Genomic DNA, 17,894 nt, shown 5'->3' on the forward strand with positions numbered 1-17,894 from the left:
TGTTTCAAAATTCGCCAAGGATAGAAAATATAAACATACAATTCTCAAATTTTTGTGCAAGACAACAGAGTTGTAGCACAGGGCTTGGCGTGACCAGCCGATTGATAGAACCGGGCCGATTCTACCACCCGTCTAGGTGAAGTAAGGGCCAAAGTGGTGTGTTGGGCAATGGAACGCAGTTAAAAGCCCCAGTGCCCTCAACCACCAGGATCCCGTCCTCCACCGACACGGGGCACCCGTGGCGAGCCCCCTCCTCGTGGTGGGTGCTGGGTAACGCCAAGAGCTCGCCGACACCCCTGTAGTGGACCCGGGGGGATATTTGGTCCACCAACCCGTTTGCCGTGGGTTGCGGCCCGTGTCGGTGGAGGAAGGGATCCTGGTGGTTGAGGGCAATAGGTCCCTGCAACTGTGTTCCTGTTGCCTAATACACAACTTTGGCCCTGACTTCACCTAGACGGGAGGTTGAATAGGCCCGGTTCAACCAATCGGCTGGTCATGTCAAGCCCTGAGCATTGTCATTGTTTTTGCTCAAATTTGACTTTTTCAAATGTTTGTAAATGGGCCTTTGTTATATAGCTTGTAGACCAGTAATATCTATTGATATATTCATGCCACATTAACCAAACTGTTATTACCTAGAGTCTAATGCCCAGAAGGCGATGGCTCATGGGTCAATCTGGTGGATTTATTGATTTTGAATTGATACTTCTGCTGGAGTATATAATCCCAGTATCCTTGGTGCTGTCAGTAGGAAACCCACTGGCATATAGCATTGTCTTTATGATACTCCGTGGTGGGTGGGGAGCTGGGATGATGAAGTTCCATGACTTTACCATGATACCCCCAAAACAACTCAAACGTACTTTAGAGGATAGTTCATCTTCTGATGATGACACAGTCTCCAAAAGGCAAATCTGACCATTGGTCTCGTTATTTAGTGATTTCTTCTTCAGATGATGGTCCGTTGAAACTGAATCCGTTTGCCCTGTCAAAAGCGATTTATGGCATTGCTGGTGACGTTGTGTCAATGAAAAATATGCGATCTGGTCTTATATTACTTGAATGCAAATCAGCGTTTCAGTCATCTACACTCTTAGCTGTTAAGCATCTCGTGCCCGTATCTGTTACTGTGTCTCCACACAAAACTCTCAACAGTTCTAAAGGCATTGTCAGAGACCGAGAACGTTGTATGCTAGACATGTCTGAAGATGAGATAGCGTTTGAACTAAAAGACCAGGGTGTAACAGGTGTAAAACGTTTTACAAGTCGGCAGAATGGTCAGATTGTAAACGTCAACTGGACAGTGATGATGATGACCAACGACCTTCTAACTCAACTGAATACTGGCCACGATTTTTAGTTCTTGAGACACTTGACAAGTCACCATTAAAATTAAATCCGTTTGCAGTGTCAAAAGGTATCCAAGGTATTGCAGGTGAAGTCCCAAACATCAAACGACTGCGATCAGGTTCTTTGCTCATTGAATGCAGCAGGAAACAACAAACAACAAATTTGATGTCAACACAGCTTTTGGTTGGAATACCAGTTTCGGTATCTCCACATAGAACTTTGAACACTAGCAAAGGAATTGTCAGAGACCGGGATCAACTGTTTGCCGACATGAGTGAATTAGATATAGCCACAGAAATGAAAGAACAAGGAGTGATTTTTGTGAAACGATTCACAACTCGAAAAAACTCAGAAACTAAACCAACAAACACCTACCTATTCCATTTTTCTTCTCCAACTGCACCAAAAGCAATTAAAGCAGGATATTGTCGTCTCAATGTTGATACTTATATTCCTAACCCGTTGAGATGTTTCAAATGCCAAAGGTATGGTCATGGTGTTACCAACTGCACAAATGCTATTACATGCGCTCACTGCAGCGAAAAAACTCATGTTACTGAAGACTGTGACAGCAACTTTAAAAAATGCACCAACTGCTCTGGAACACATTCATCTTTTTCAAAAGAATGTCCGATCTGGAAACAACAAATGGAAATTAATAAAATCAAATTCACAAGGAATCTTAGTTTTGCTGATGCAAAGAAACTTGTTGTTCACACATCAGAACCCAACGAATCCTATGCTTCAGTTGCGAGAACATCAACAAATCAAACTGTAACTTCAACAGTGTCCACTTCATCAGCGCAGTCCCAAACTGATTTGACATGGGTTGACACTGTTGCACCCGAAATCTACTGTCCTGACCAGTCAACGCAAACTCTTGTATGTACATCAACAACTGTTAGAGAAGAAGTTCAGTCTCGGCCATCTTCCCAGGAACAATCATCATCACAGCCCATTTCCAAACCTTCCTCTGGGAATAATGGGACGCAACTACCAAAACAAAAACTCAAACCAATAAATGAGTCTGCAAAAAAAATACCATAAGGGCAGAACCTCAAAAGCGGCAGAAAATACAATCCAAATATATAATAAGTTTGGATCTCTTGAAGATATGGATGTTTCTGACAACATCCTCTGTAGAGCTCGTAGCTTGTCACCAACAAAAAAGATCAGGGGTAGATCCCCAATCAACCCCCCATAGAAACAGTTTCTCCGTGTATTGTCCAGTGGAATTGTAGAGGACTAAAAACCAACTTTAATGAATTACAGCTGTTGATTCAGGATTGACAACCATCAGCTTTCTGCTTACAGGAAACTTACCTGAAGCAGGCAGACAATTTTAACTTACGTCAGTTCATTGGATATCATTCTCTTTCTCCTCCAGGTGATAGGGCCACTGGAGGATCTTCAATCCTTGTAAATCAGAATGTTATACACAGCCCTGTCTCACTTACAACTAATCTTCAAGCCGTTGCAGTGAGACTTACTCTTCATGTTGCCTTCACAGTATGCTCGTTGTATATTCCGCCTTCTTCAACACTTCAACTGTCTGATTTGCAAGCTCTCTATGACCAACTTCCAAAACCCTGTATAATAATGGGTGATCTCAATGGCCATAATCCACTGTGGGGTAGTACAAATATAAACACTAAAGGTAAAACACTGGAAGATTTTATTTTCAATACTGATTTGTGCATATGTAATGATGATTCGAGCACATATCTGCATCCTGCAACCGGCACCTACTCTTCTCTGGATCTGTCTCTTGCAGACTCTAATCTACTTAATGAACTTGAATGGTCAGTCTACGATGACCTCTGTGGAAGTGACCATTTTTCTACTATATTAAAATCGGTACCTCCATCTGCTGTTCCTTCTTCATCAAGGCGGAATTTTAAAAAAGCTAACTGGGCTTTATATGAAACACTGTGTGCTGAAAAACTTAAACCTGAACTTTTTATTGACATTCCTGATGCTATTCAATGTTTTTCTGATGAACTGAATTCCATAGCTGATGAGTGTATACCAAAGTCCTCTGCAGTTCCACACATAAGAAAACCATGGTTCAACGATGAGTGCAAACAAGCTAGGAAGGCACGGAAAAAAGCAGAACATTATTTCCGTCGCCATCCTATGGTGCATAATTTAAACAAATTTAAAATTTTAAATGCTAAAGCAAGGCGTACTTTTTAACAAAATAAACGCCAGTCATGGCAAAATTACGTTTCAAAACTAAATTCACGTACGCCAATTTCAAAGGTATGGAACATGATCCAGAAAATAAAAGGTAAGGGCTCTAAATCTAGTATTCACCATCTTAAAGATGGGAATCAGTTATTGACTAATAAATCAGATATTGCTAATAAACTTGGTGAGACTTTGGCGAAACATTCTTCCTCATCAAATTATGTACCTGAATTCCAAAAATATCAAAAACAGCAGGAAAAGAAATATATTAATTTTACTTCAGATAATGGGGAAGATTACAATGAAACCTTTTCGATACATGAACTTCATACTGCTCTTGACCAAGCTCACGATACTGCTTCCGGTGCTGATGGTATACATTATCAACTTCTGAAGCACTTGCCAGAATCCTGTTTAGAGACACTTTTACATATATTTGATGACATTTGGACAACTGCAAAATTTCCTCCCTCGTGGCGAGATGCCATAATTGTACCCATCCCTAAACCTGGACGTGATCATACTGATCCATCGAATTATAGACCAATTTCACTAACGAGCTGCGTTTGCAAAACCATGGAACGCATGATAAACAATCGACTTGTGTGGTACTTGGAGACTAATAACCTTATAACAGATATACAATGTGGTTTCCGTAAAAACAGAAGTACCATCGATCATTTAGTGCGTTTAGAATCTTTTGTTAAGAATGCCATAATTAATAAACAACATGCTGTCTCAATCTTTTTCGATCTAGAAAAAGCATACGACACGACATGGAAACATGGGATTTTAAAAGATTTACATGACTTTGGATTACGAGGCCGCCTGCCTCAATTTATATCCAACTTTTTAAATGACAGGCAATTTCAAGTCCGAGTGGGTTCTACCCTGTCTGACCATTATACTCAGGATCAGGGTGTCCCACAAGGCAGTATTTTGTCTGTCACTCTCTTTAGTATTAAGATCAACAGTCTCTCAAAGGCTTTAACTGATTCAATCGATGGATCACTTTTTGTGGATGATTTTAATATTTCTTGTCGTGGTAAAAATATGCGCACCATTGAACGGCAATTACAGTTGTGTTTAAATAAAATAAATAAATGGTGCCTTGAGAACGGCTTTAAATTTTCTCAAACAAAAACTAATTGTATACACTTTTGTAGAAAATATAAACCGCATAAGGACCCAGAACTGTCTTTAAATGGTACTCCAATCAAAGTTGTAAAGGAGGCTAAATTCTTGGGTATAATTTTCGATTCTCATCTAACCTTCTTACCACACATTAAATCTCTTAAAGTTAAATGCCTGAAGGCACTAGATTTGCTGAAGGTTGTTTCCAATTCTAAGTGGGGAGGGGATCAAACTATCCTCCTTCATTTATACAGATCATTGGTACGATCCAAACTTGATTATGGTTCCATTGTATATGGTGGAGCCTGCAAAAGCAACCTGAAACTATTAGATTCTGTCCATCACCAAGGTCTAAGACTTTGTCTTGGGTCCTTCAGAACTTCACCTACTGACAGTCTTTACGTTGAGGCCGATGAACCATCTCTTGCACAACGCCGTATCAAATTATCTTTGCAATATGTCACAAAACTATACTCTAACGAATCTAGCCCTGCATATAACTGTGTCTTCAGTCCTCTTTATGGGGATTTGTATAGCAAAATCTTTTCTCTTGTTCCACCTCTTGGGCTCAGAATAAAGCCGTTTATTGCTGCTGCTGGTATTGGGCTGGACAGTGTAGCTCCTTTCCGTCTTCTTTCCTCTCCCCCTTGGCAGTTGGTTAGGCCACAGGTCGACCTAACATTAACGACTTTTAAAAAATCAGAAACGAATGAATTACAGTATAAACAAGAATATAATCAAATGAAACATAAATATAACAATTACAAATCCTTATTTACAGATGGGTCCAAGGATGGTGGCGCAGTAGCTTGTGCCACTGTCATCGGATCCAGAACAATATCTTTTAGATTACCAGATAATAGTTCTATTTTTACAGCAGAAGCTAACGCCATATTAACAGCTCTTAAATATATTGAAAGACACCCGAAACGTAAACAGTATATAATATATTCCGACTCTCTTTCTTGCCTTCAGGCTATTAAAAATATTTCTTGTAAACATCCACTTTTAATTGAAATTATTGAACTGTGTAATAATCTTGCTACTGGCCAAGACGACATCGTCTTCTGTTGGTTACCCAGCTATGTAGGCATTTCCGGTAACGCAATGGCCGATCTTGCTGCCAAGGCAGCACTCAACAAATCTGTGACACCACTTCTTATTCCATACACTGATTATAAATCTAGCATTAGAACTTACATCCGTGATCTAATGCAGAAGAAGTGGGACACCCAAGTAGGTATAAATAAATTACATGAAATAAAACCGTATATTGGTTATTCCTACTTGGGTTGTCAGTCCAGATTTGAAGAGGTAATCATGCGGCGATGTCGTATTGGCCATACTAGATATACTCATTCATACCTATTGAAAGGTGAGGATCCTCCGTTTTGCATCCCTTGTGATGAGAGAACCACGGTCAAGCATATCTTGCTTGACTGTGTTGAATTCTCCACCATAAGGGATAAATATTTCAATGTAAAAACAATTAAGGATCTTTTTAACACCGTAAGTTCTCATTTAATTCTTGGATTTTTAAAAGAAATTGATTTCATCTTTGAATTTTGATTATTATGTTCTGTAGGTAGCTGTATTTTAATTCATGGTAGTTTAGATTAGTAACTAGAATTGTTAGTGGCTGTACCCTCGAAGGGGGTTGAAGTACCGTAAAATTATTGTCCTCCTGAGAGGGTACGTAAGTCCCAAAACATTTCCTGTACGTTTAGACTTCCACTGTTTTTAGTCGTAGTATGTGTGTATTTTTAATTTTTGGCTAGATATGACTAAATTGCTAACAGCTGGGGGGATGATGTAAATCCAACTAGGGTCCATGCAGGTAGCAAAGGTACTGTAAGTCCCCATGGTCCCTAGTATGGTGATCTACCTTCAGTTGTTGGCAATCTATAGCCTGATTTTATATTGTATTGTCCGAATAGTGATATAAGTTTTAACTTTCCACACTAGTTTTAATCATATTTGTGATATTCTAGTTGTTTTACTGTCCCTCGTTGACAGGTTTTTATAGTATCCATATAATTTCACTTCAGTATTAAACGTTCTCGTCACGATATGGCTGAGATATTGCCGATGTGACGTTAAATATTAACTCACTCACTCACTCACTCTGTTGGTTACCCAGCCATGTTGGAATCTCTGGTAACACAATGGCCGATCGTGCTGCCAAAGGAAGCACTCAACAAATCTGTGACACCACTTCTCATACCCTATTCTGATTATAAAGCTGTCATAAGATCATATATCCGTGATCTAATGCAAAAGAAGTGGGACACCCAAGTAGGTATCAATAAATTACATGGAATAAAGCCCTGTATCGGTTATACCCACTTGGGCTGTCAGTCCAGATTTGAAGAGGTTGTTATGCGACGATGTCGCATTGGCCATACGCGATATACTCACGAACACTTGTTAAAAGGTGAGGATCCTCCGTTTTGTATCCCTTGTGATGAGAGAATCACTGTTAAGCATATCCTGCTTGATTGTGTTGATTTTGCCATCACAAGGGATAAATATTTCAATGAGAAAACTGTAAAGGATCTTTTTATAACGTTAATCATCATTTAATACTTGAATTTTTAAAGGAAATAGAATTGCTACATAAATTCTGAATATGTTTTGTACATAGATAATATATATTTTATGCATGGTATTGTAAATTAGCAACTGCGATCGTTAGTGGCTGTGCCCTTGAGGGAGGTTGAAGTATTGTAAAATTATTGTCCTCCCAAGAGGGTACGTAAGTCCCAAAAACTTTCAAAGTCGATTTTGCTCAGCCATACTTTTTAGTCGTAGTGTGTTTGTTATAAATTCTGGCTAAATCGTCCTATCATCGCCAGTGTCTGAAGCGCTGGTGTAAATCCAGCCAGGGTCCATGCAGGTAGCAAAGGTACTGTAAGTCCCCATGGACCCTGGCATGGTGATCTACCTTCAGCTGCTGGTGATGTGTATAGCCCGTGTTTTATCTTGTCTTGTCCAAATAGTTCTATCAGTTTACCGTTCCACACTAGTTTTATCCGTAGCTGTGATATTCTAGTTGTTTTACTGTCCTTTGACGACAGTTTTTTTATAGTATGCACATTTCCCATTTCAATTTCCAATCTGTTCTCGTCACGATATGGCTGAAATATTGCCGATGTGACGTTAAATATTAACTCACTCACTCACTCAGTCCAGTCTGAGGAAATTTAACTTGACAGATGAAGATACCAAACAGATCAAACCGGAAATCGAGTGCAGGAGTGGTTCATTCGGATGGCACAACGTTAATGAGTGAGTGAGTGAGTTAATATTTAACGTCACATCGGCAATATCTCAGCCATATCGTGACGAGAACATTTTATACTAAAATGAAATATATGTCTATCATAAAACCTGTCAGCGAAGGACAGTAAAACAACTAGGATATCACAGATGAGAATATAAAACTAGTAACTATACCTAAAACAATTTATCTATACAGGACAATACAATGTAAAAATGGGCTATAGATTGCTAACAACTGAAGGTAGATCACCATACTAGGGACCATGGGGACTTACAGTACCTTGGCTACCTGCATGGACCCTAGCTGGATTTACATCATCCCCTCAGGAGTCAGCAATTCTGGAAATCTAGCCATTCAGTAAAAAGACATTTATTCTACGATTAAAAACATGGAAAGTTTGAATTTACTTTGAATGTTTGTGGACTTACGTATCCTCTCAGGAGGACAATAGTTTTACAATACTTCAACCCCCTTTGAGGATACAGCCACCAACAAGCACAGTTACCAATTTAAACTTCCGATAATAAAAATTATCTATTTACAATTCATTTAATAAATCTAATTCTTTTAAAAATCCAATAATTAAATGAGAACTGATATTAGTAAAAAGGTCCTTCATACTACGTGATTTAAAATAGGTATCCCTTGTGATGGAATACTCCACGCAGTCAAGCAAGACATGCTTGACCGTGATTCTTTCATCACAAGGGATACAAAAAGGAGGATCCTCACCTTTCAAAAGGTATTTATGCGTATATCTGGTGTGACCAATACGACATCGTCGCATAACGACCTCTTCAAATCTGGACTGACAGCTCAAGTAGGTGTAACCAATATACGGTTTTATTTCATGTAATTTATTTATACCTACTTGGGTGTCCCACTTCTTTTGCATCAGATCACGTATATAAGTTCTAATATTCGCTTTGTAATCTGAGTATGGAAGAAGAAGTGGTGTCACAGATTTGTTGAGTGCTGCCTTGGCAACAAAATCGGCCATTGTGTTCCCTGAAATGCCTACATGGCTGGGTAACCAACAGAAGACGATGTCGTATTGGCCAGTAGCAAGATCATTATATAATTCAATAATTTCTATTAAAAGTGGATGTTTACAAGAAAGATTTTTAATCGCCTGAAGGCAAGAAAGAGAGTCGGAATAGATTATATATTGTTTATGTTTATGGCGTCTTTGAATATATTTAAGAGCTGTTAATATGGCGTTAGCCTCAGCGGTAAAAATAGAACTGTTGTCTGGTAATCTAGAAGATATTGTTCTGGATCCAATGACAGTGGCACAAGCTACTGCGCCACCGTCCTTGGACCCATCTGTAAATAAGGATTTATAACTGCTATATTTATGTTTCAATTGATTATATTCTTGTTTATACTGTAATTCATTAGTTTCCGATTTTTTAAATGCGGTCAATGTTAGGTCTACTTGGGGCCTAACCAACTGCCAAGGAGGAGAAGAAAGAAGACGGGAAGGAGCTATATTTTCCAGCTCAATGCCGGCAGCAGCAAGAAATGGTTTAATTCTTAAACCAAGAGGCGGTACAAGCGAAGATTTTTTATTGTATAAGTCCTCACACAGAAGACTGAAAACACAGTTATATGCAGGGTTTGACTCACTGGAATATAATTTTGTTACATACTGTAAAGCTAATTTGATACGTCGCTGTTCAAGAGATGGCTCATCGGCCTCAACGTACATGCTGTCAACAGGTGAAGTTCGAAAGGAGCCAAGGCAAAGTCTTAGACCTTGATGGTGAACAGAATCTAAAAGTTTCAGGTTGCTTTTACAGGCTCCACCATATACAATGGAGCCATAATCAAGTTTTGACCGGATCAGTGATCGATAAAGTTGCAGGAGGGTAGTTTGGTCCCCTCCCCATTTAGAATTTGAAACGACTTTCAACAAGTCAAGTGCCTTCAGGCATTTAGTTTTGAGGGATTTGATATGTGGTAGGAACGTTAAATGCGAGTCAAAAATTAATCCCAAGAACTTGGCCTCCTTTACAACTTTGATGGGAGTGCCATCTAGAGATAGTTCAGGGTCCTTATGTGGCTTATATGTTCTGCAAAAATGTATACAATTAGTTTTGGACTTCGAAAATTTGAAGCCGTTTTCAAGACACCATTTATTTATTTTGTTTAAACACAACTGCAGTTGCCGTTCAATAGTATGCATATTTTTACCTCGGCAAGAAATATTAAAATCATCCACGAAAAGCGATCCATCAATTGAATCGTTTAAAACTTTTGACAAACTGTTGATCTTGATGCTAAAAAGAGTGACAGATAAAATACTGCCTTGTGGAACACCCTGATCCTGATTGTAATGATCAGACAGGGTAGAACCCACACGGACCTGGAATTGTCTGTCATTTAAAAAGTTGGCAATAAATTGAGGCAAACGACCTCGCAAACCAAAGTCATGTAAATCCCTCAAAATACCATGTTTCCAGGTTGTGTCATATGCTTTTTCAAGATCAAAAAAGATAGACACAGCATGTTGTTTATTAATTAGTGCGTTTTTAACAAATGACTCCAGTCGCACTAAGTGATCGACAGTACTTCTGTTTTTACGGAAACCACACTGTATATCTGTGATAAGATTATTTGTTTCCAAGTACCAAACAAGTCGATTATTTATCATGCGTTCCATGGTCTTGCAAACACAGCTAGTTAGTGAAATAGGTCGATAATTGGACGGATCCGTATGATCACGTCCAGGTTTAGGTATTGGTACTACTATGGCGTCACGCCATGACGGAGGAAAGTTACCCGATGTCCAAATATCATCAAAAATATTGAGAAGCGTTTCTAGGCAGGATTCTGGTAAGTGCTTCAGGAGTTGATAATGTATGTTATCAGCTCCTGTAGCAGTGTCATGAGCTTGATCAAGAGCAGTATGGAGTTCATGAATAGAAAACGTTTCATTATAATCTTCCCCATTATCAGAATTGAAATTAATAGTTTTCTTTTCTTGTTGTTTTTGATATTGCTGAAATTTAGGTACATAATTTGAAGAGGAAGAGTGTTTAGCAAGGGTTTCACCCAGTTTATTAGCAATATCTGATTTATCAGTAAGCAATTGATCTCCATGTTTAAGATGATGGACAGTAGATTTAGTACCTTTACCTTTGATTTTCTGGACCATGTTCCATACCTTGGACATGGGTGTCCTCGAATTTATTTTGGATACATAATTTTGCCAAGATTGTCGTTTGTTCTGTTTAAAAGTACGCCGTGCTTTAGCATTTAAAATCTTAAATTTATTTAAATTATGCACCATAGGATGGCGACGGAAATAATGTTCAGCTTTTTTCCTTGCCTTCCTAGCTTGTTTGCACTCATCGTTGAACCATGGTTTTCTTATGTGTGGAACTGCAGAGGACTTTGGTATACACTCATCAGCTATGGAATTCAGTTCATCAGAAAAAGATTTGATAGTATCAGAAACGTCAATAAAACGTTCAGGTTTAAGTTTTTCAGCACACAGTGTTTCATATAAAGCCCAGTTAGCCTTTTTAAAATTCCGCCTTGATGATGGAGGAACATCAGATGGAGTTACAGCTTTTAATATAGTAGGAAAATGGTCACTTCCACACAGGTCATCGTGGACTGACCATTCGAATTCATTTAATAGTTCGGAATTTGTCAATGACAAGTCGAGAGCAGAATACGTCCCTGTGCCAGGGTGTAAATATGTGTTGGAACCATCATTATAAATACATAAATCATTGTCAGAACAAAAGTCCTCCAACAATTTACCTTTAGTGTTTGTAGTTACACTACCCCAAAGTGGGTTGTGTCCATTTAAATCTCCCATTATAATACAAGGCTTCGGGAGTTGGTCATATAGAGCTTGAAGATCAGTTTTGGTAAACACCGAAGACGGTGAAATATAGAGAGAGCATAGTGTAAACGCTACATGTAAAGTAAGTCTCACAGCAACAGCCTGCATATTAGTATTAAGTGGAACAGGGCTTTGAATAACGTTTTGTCTGACTAGAATGGATGATCCGCCAGTGGCCCGATCACCTGGAGGTGAAAAAGAATGATATGCATTAAAATGACGAAGGTCAAATATATCTGTTTGTTTTAAATATGTCTCTTGGAGACATATCGCTGAAGGTGTGAAATCTTGGACTAATAGCTGTAATTCATGTACATTAGTCCTTAATCCTCTGCAGTTCCACTGTACAATATTATTGGAATAAACTATCTTTTGGGGGGATTTATTGGGGATCTACCCCGCACTCTTTTGGAGGGCGACAAGCTATGTGCCCTAGAATGGACGTTTTCAGAAACGTCCATGTCTTCAAGAGACCCGTATTTATTAAACAATTGAACTTTATTTTGTGACCCCTTGGGAGCTCTGCCACTTTGTTGTTTTGAAACATCAGGCTTAGGCTTAGATTTACCTTTAGCAGTTTGCTGTCTATCAGTTGTAGATTGAGACTCAGTGCGTGACTGCGAAGATGATTTATGATCAGAAGAAGACTTTGATGTTCCAGGAAGTGATTCTTCAGTCTGTGATGACATAGCTGGGTATAGAAGTTGTGGAGAGTCACTGTTGACCCAAGTCAAGGTAGTTTGGCAGCTTGTAGATGACTTTGTTATTTTAGAGCTGCGCACAGATGATGCGTTTGCTACTGTAGCATAACTTTCTGGAAGATCAGATCTCTTCACCAGTTTTTTTGCTTCAGAAAAAGAGATGTTTTGAGTATACTTTATTCTGTTTATTTCCATTTGCTCTCTCCAGATTGGACACTGTTTCGATGAAGATGAATGGTCACCTGAGCAGTTGGTACATTTTTTAAAATCACTGTCACAATCTTCTGTTGTGTGTGTTTTCTCACCACAGTGAGCGCACACAACAGACAATGTGCAGGTATTTACGCCATGCCCATACTTTTGGCACTTGAAGCATCTCAATGGATTTGGAATGTACGTTTCCACTTTGAGTTGACAGTAACCAGCCTTTATTGATGTGGGAGCAGTCGGAGTAGAAAAACAGAACAAATATGTGTTTGTTTGTTGGATCTCATTGTTTTTCCGGGTAGTGAAACGTTTTACATATAGTACACCTTGTTCCTTCATTTCTGAGGCAATATCAATCTCCAGCATATCAGCAAAAAGGCAGTCTCGGTCTCTCACTATGCCTTTGCTGGTGTTAAGTGTTCGGTGGGCAGAGACTGATACGGGAATGCCGACAAAAGATTTAGTTGACAGGAGATTAGTTGCTTGTTGCCTCTTACTGCATTCAATGAGAAGAGATCCTGAACGCAAACGTCTAACGTTTTTAACATCTCCTGCTATGCCTTGTATGCCTTTTGAAATGGCAAAAGGGTTCAGCTTCAGAGGTGTCTTGTCAACGGTCTCAAGTACTATGTAACGTGGCCAATGGTCAATAGATGTGGAGGGTCTGAGTTCATTAATATCAGGTTCTGTGTCAAGAGGACGTTTTTTCTTGGTGACAGGGGTTTCGTAAGCCATGGCTAGTGCTTTAAGGTTCATCATCCGAGCTCCCCACCCACCACGGAGTATCACAAGGACAATGCTAAAAACAAGTGGGTTTCCAACTTGCAGCACCAAGGATACTCGGATGATATACTCCAGCAGAAGAGTTATAAATAACAAATCCACCAGATTGGCCCATGAGCCACCGCCTTCTGGGCATTGGACTCTAGGCAAAGTTCAAAACATCAGTGTCAAAAATCGTGAACATTTGATATAAACAATAGTACCAAGTCCAAAAGTAAAGCATTTGCAAATTAAATGTGTGTAATGACATACAAGTCCATACACAGGGCTTGGCGTGACCAGCCGATTGATAGAATCGGGCCGATTCTACCACCCGTCTAGGTGAAGTAAGGGCCAAAGTGGTGTGTTGAGCAGCAGGAACACGGTTCAGGCTCCTACTGCCCTCAACCACCAGACTACCGTCCTCCACCGACACGGGACGCAACCCACGGCAAACAGGTTGCCCAATTCGGTCACTCCTTGCGACCAGCAATGGGGTGCTATGGACCTAGTTGACCCGGGTCCACACGGGGGTTTGAACGGCTCTTGGCGTGACCCAGCACCCACCACGAGGAGGTGGCCGTTCACGGGTGCCCACAACGTTAATGTGATAAATATGATTGATTAATAAAGCTAACAGCAATAATCTGACTTGACAGTTAAAACAAAGAAAAAGATGAACCACAAGCACTTACAGTGGTGCCATAACTCTGAGATCCCTCTACACATATGCTTATTATTTCTACGCCAGGTGAAACAAGTGAAATTCGACCATCGAATTAATGCATCAGCGAAAATCTTAAATAGTTAAATATTGCCAGTGTGACTATAAGTCTTAACTCACTCACTCACTCCTACATCATTTCCCAACAGGAATTTTGCAGTCCGTTTGGTAGTGAGTGGTCTTAGATTATTATAGCAAATATCACAAACCGATTCGAAACACAAGACAACATTAAAAGCCAAAAATAGACCTTTCTGTGTCATCCGAAGTGAACAAGTGTGTTTCCTTAAGATGTCACAACGTTAACATCAGTGTCAGCAGTTGGATATTTGCGGTAATTCAGTGTTACTCATTATTTGAACAAAACGATGAGCCACGAGCTCTTATAGTGGTTTCAAATAGGCATTGTGACCTGTTGGATATTTTAAGTATCTACTATTTGTTTGTGAACTGAAACTGCATTCTAGCTAGTTTTAACTCTTTTTGTGATACTCTAGTTATTTTACAGTTCGTCGATGACTGGTTCTTTAATTACTTGTATTTTTTGTGTGCAATTACATTTCTCGTCACTATATGGCTGCAATATTGCCAATGTGACGTTAAATGTTAACTCACCCACTCACTGTTTCTGAACTCCTATTTAATGGGGGGTCTGGACATGCAGGAAGGTCCCCATGGTCCCTAGTATGGTGATCTGCTTTCGGTTGTTAGTAACCTATAGTCCATTTTTATACTGTCTTGTCTGAATTTGGAATCCAATTTTAGAGATAAATGCTAGTTTTACTTCTTAAATACTGTGATAGTCTAGTTCGTTGTACTGTCCGTCGTCGACAGGTTTTTATGATTTACATGTTTTTAAGGTGAAGTTACAGCTTGTGTTAGTCATGACATCGCTGAAATATTGCTGACGTGATTATAAATTCTAACTCACTCACTAAACCCATTGTATGAGCTTATTGCCCTGCACACAACTCACGATCAACCTTGTGAATGTACTTTACAGTCTTTAAACTGCTGTGGCTATTTAACACTTGCAAAAATGTAAATGTTGCTTTGGCCCTAATTACACTTTGAACCAGATTCCTTGTGGGATGATTTTCACAAGAGCTAGGTTCTGCAGAACGGATGGATGAGATGTTGGAACAACGCTGAGTGAGTCAGTGAGTTAATATCTAACGTCACATCGGCAACATTCCAGCCATATCGTGACGAGAACATTTGACTCTGAAATGTAATATATGTGTATCATAAAGCCTATCGACGAACTGCAGTATAACAACTAGAATATCACAACTGGAATTAAAACTAGCTTGGTAAGTTACAACTAATATCACTGTTTGGACAATACAATATAAAACCTGTCGTTAGATCCCTAACAAAAAAAACCAGGTCACCATACCAGGGACCATGGGGACCTACAGTGCCTTTGGGGGACAACCCTGATATAAAATTGGGGCCTCTGATCTGTTTCAATAGACTTAGGCAAACTGAACATACTAAAGCCTTGATCTTGACCTGAGCCATAATTTCCTGAAAAATGAACAAGAACCGGAAATCCTATTAAGACACATATGACAAAGAATGTACTCATTGCCTATTATTTCAGCAAAACACCAACACAGTCAGTGATGCCCCTCCTGGGAGACTTTTCAAAAGCTGGGAGCTGAAACGATGCTTTGATGGGAACTTGGAATCTGATGGAAGCTAACCCTTTCCAGCAGGTATTTCTGGTATTTTGGGGACGACATTTCACACACCCCTGCGAAAACAACTCAAGGCGTTTGACTACTTCAAGACATACAGAGGAATGGAACATGTTATGTTATCCCTTGTGATGAAAAAATACACCCAATCACACGGGACATGTTAGAAACGAGGATCCTCGCCTTTCAATTGATACCAATGTATATATTCAGTATAATCGGTGTGACATCATCGCATAAGGACCTCTCCTAATGTGGACAGACAAACCCTCGTAGGTTTAACTGATGGTTGGTTTAATTTGCATTATGCAATGCGTATTTTACCACGACGAGAAATATGAAATCATCCACAAATAATGATGTGTTGAATCAGTTAAAACCTTTGAAAGACAATTGATTTTAACACTAAATAAAGTGACAGACACTGCCTTGTGCAACATCTTGTACCGGACTGTAACGAAATCAAAGATTATCGATACTACATGTTGTTTAGTTCAAATAACATTTTTGACAAAGGATTCCAATTGTACTGAATGATCAAAAGTCAAAAGTTTTCCAGAAACCATTGTATACTGGCGTCCAGATAATAATTTAAACTATTATTGACCATTCCTTTCACATTTGTACTTGCACAGCGGTAGCTTGTTTACGATATGAGTCTGTAATTAGAAGGATCAATATAATCCCGGACACGGTTTAGTGTAGGGACTAAAACGGCATTACTCGTTGACATTGCGAAATTCCTTTATGTCCATATTATATCAGATATAAATCAGAACTGTTTCCAAACAAGATTCAAGCAGAGACGTGAAGAGCCGATTTGCACTAGCCTGTTCATGGACAGAATTATTCGCATGGAGTAAAACACTTTATTATAACTTCACCAATGTCTATTCAAAATTAATTCCTTTCTTTTCTTGAACACGTAATGTCATTTAGAAAGTGGTAACACATTTCAGGTTTGGGATTGCTCCTTCCCGGCAACGTACAGATGCTAGTGCTTCTGCTGGGTTGAGTCCCATACTGGATTCGAACCCACACCCTCAGAACCAGGCACTCTAATCGCCACCACACAGGATCGTCTATTTAACCGGCTCAACCACCTCGGCTTTTGCATACTTCAAGCATAACGCAAGTTACATTGGATCACTTTCGAGATGGTATTGTGTTTTTAGGGCCACATCCTGAAAGTCTCACTCTCCAGGGCACCAGTGAAAGGCCACCTCCTCGTGGTGGGTGCTGGGTAACGCTGAGAGCCGTTCACCCCCGTTGTGGACCCGGGGGGATATTTGGTCCTCCAACCCGTTTGCCGTGGGTTGCGGCCCTGTGTCGGCGGAGAAAGGGATCCTGATGGTTGAGGGCAATAGGGGCCTGTAACCGTGTTCCTGTTGCTCAATACACCACTTTGGCCCTGACTTCACCGAGACGGGTGGTTCAATGGACTCGGTTCAACCAATCGGCTGGTTCAACCAATGTGCGTGGATTATTCATGTAATTGCAGAGATTTGATTTTGTATTGTTTCAATTTTGGGCTTGGCTTTTTCATTCACATGACACTTTTAGATTGGAAAACTGATGCTATGAACTTTGCGGAGAGTCTTATGCCCAGAGGGCGGTGGCTCATGGGCCAATCTGGTAGATCGATTAATTTTCAATTAATCTTCTGCTGAAGTATACCATTTCAGTATCCTTGGTGCTGCCAGTCGGAGAGCCACTGGTATATAGCATTGCCCATGTGATACTCGGTGGAGGGTGGGTAGCTGGGAGGGTGGGTAGCTGGGATGGTGAACTTTGTATTATTAACCATGGCTCATCCCCAAAAACCTAAACGCGCGCTAGATGAATGTTTTCCTCTGATGAGGACAGTGCTACAAACAGATTACCGGATACATGGAGTAGAGTTTTAGTTGTATCTTCTACTGACGGTGAACCTCGAAAACTGAATCCATTCGTCACATCAAAAGCAATTTATGGACTTGTT

This window comes from Haliotis asinina, chromosome 1 (assembly GCF_037392515.1).
Source record: "Haliotis asinina isolate JCU_RB_2024 chromosome 1, JCU_Hal_asi_v2, whole genome shotgun sequence".
NCBI classification, from domain to species: domain Eukaryota; kingdom Metazoa; phylum Mollusca; class Gastropoda; order Lepetellida; family Haliotidae; genus Haliotis; species Haliotis asinina.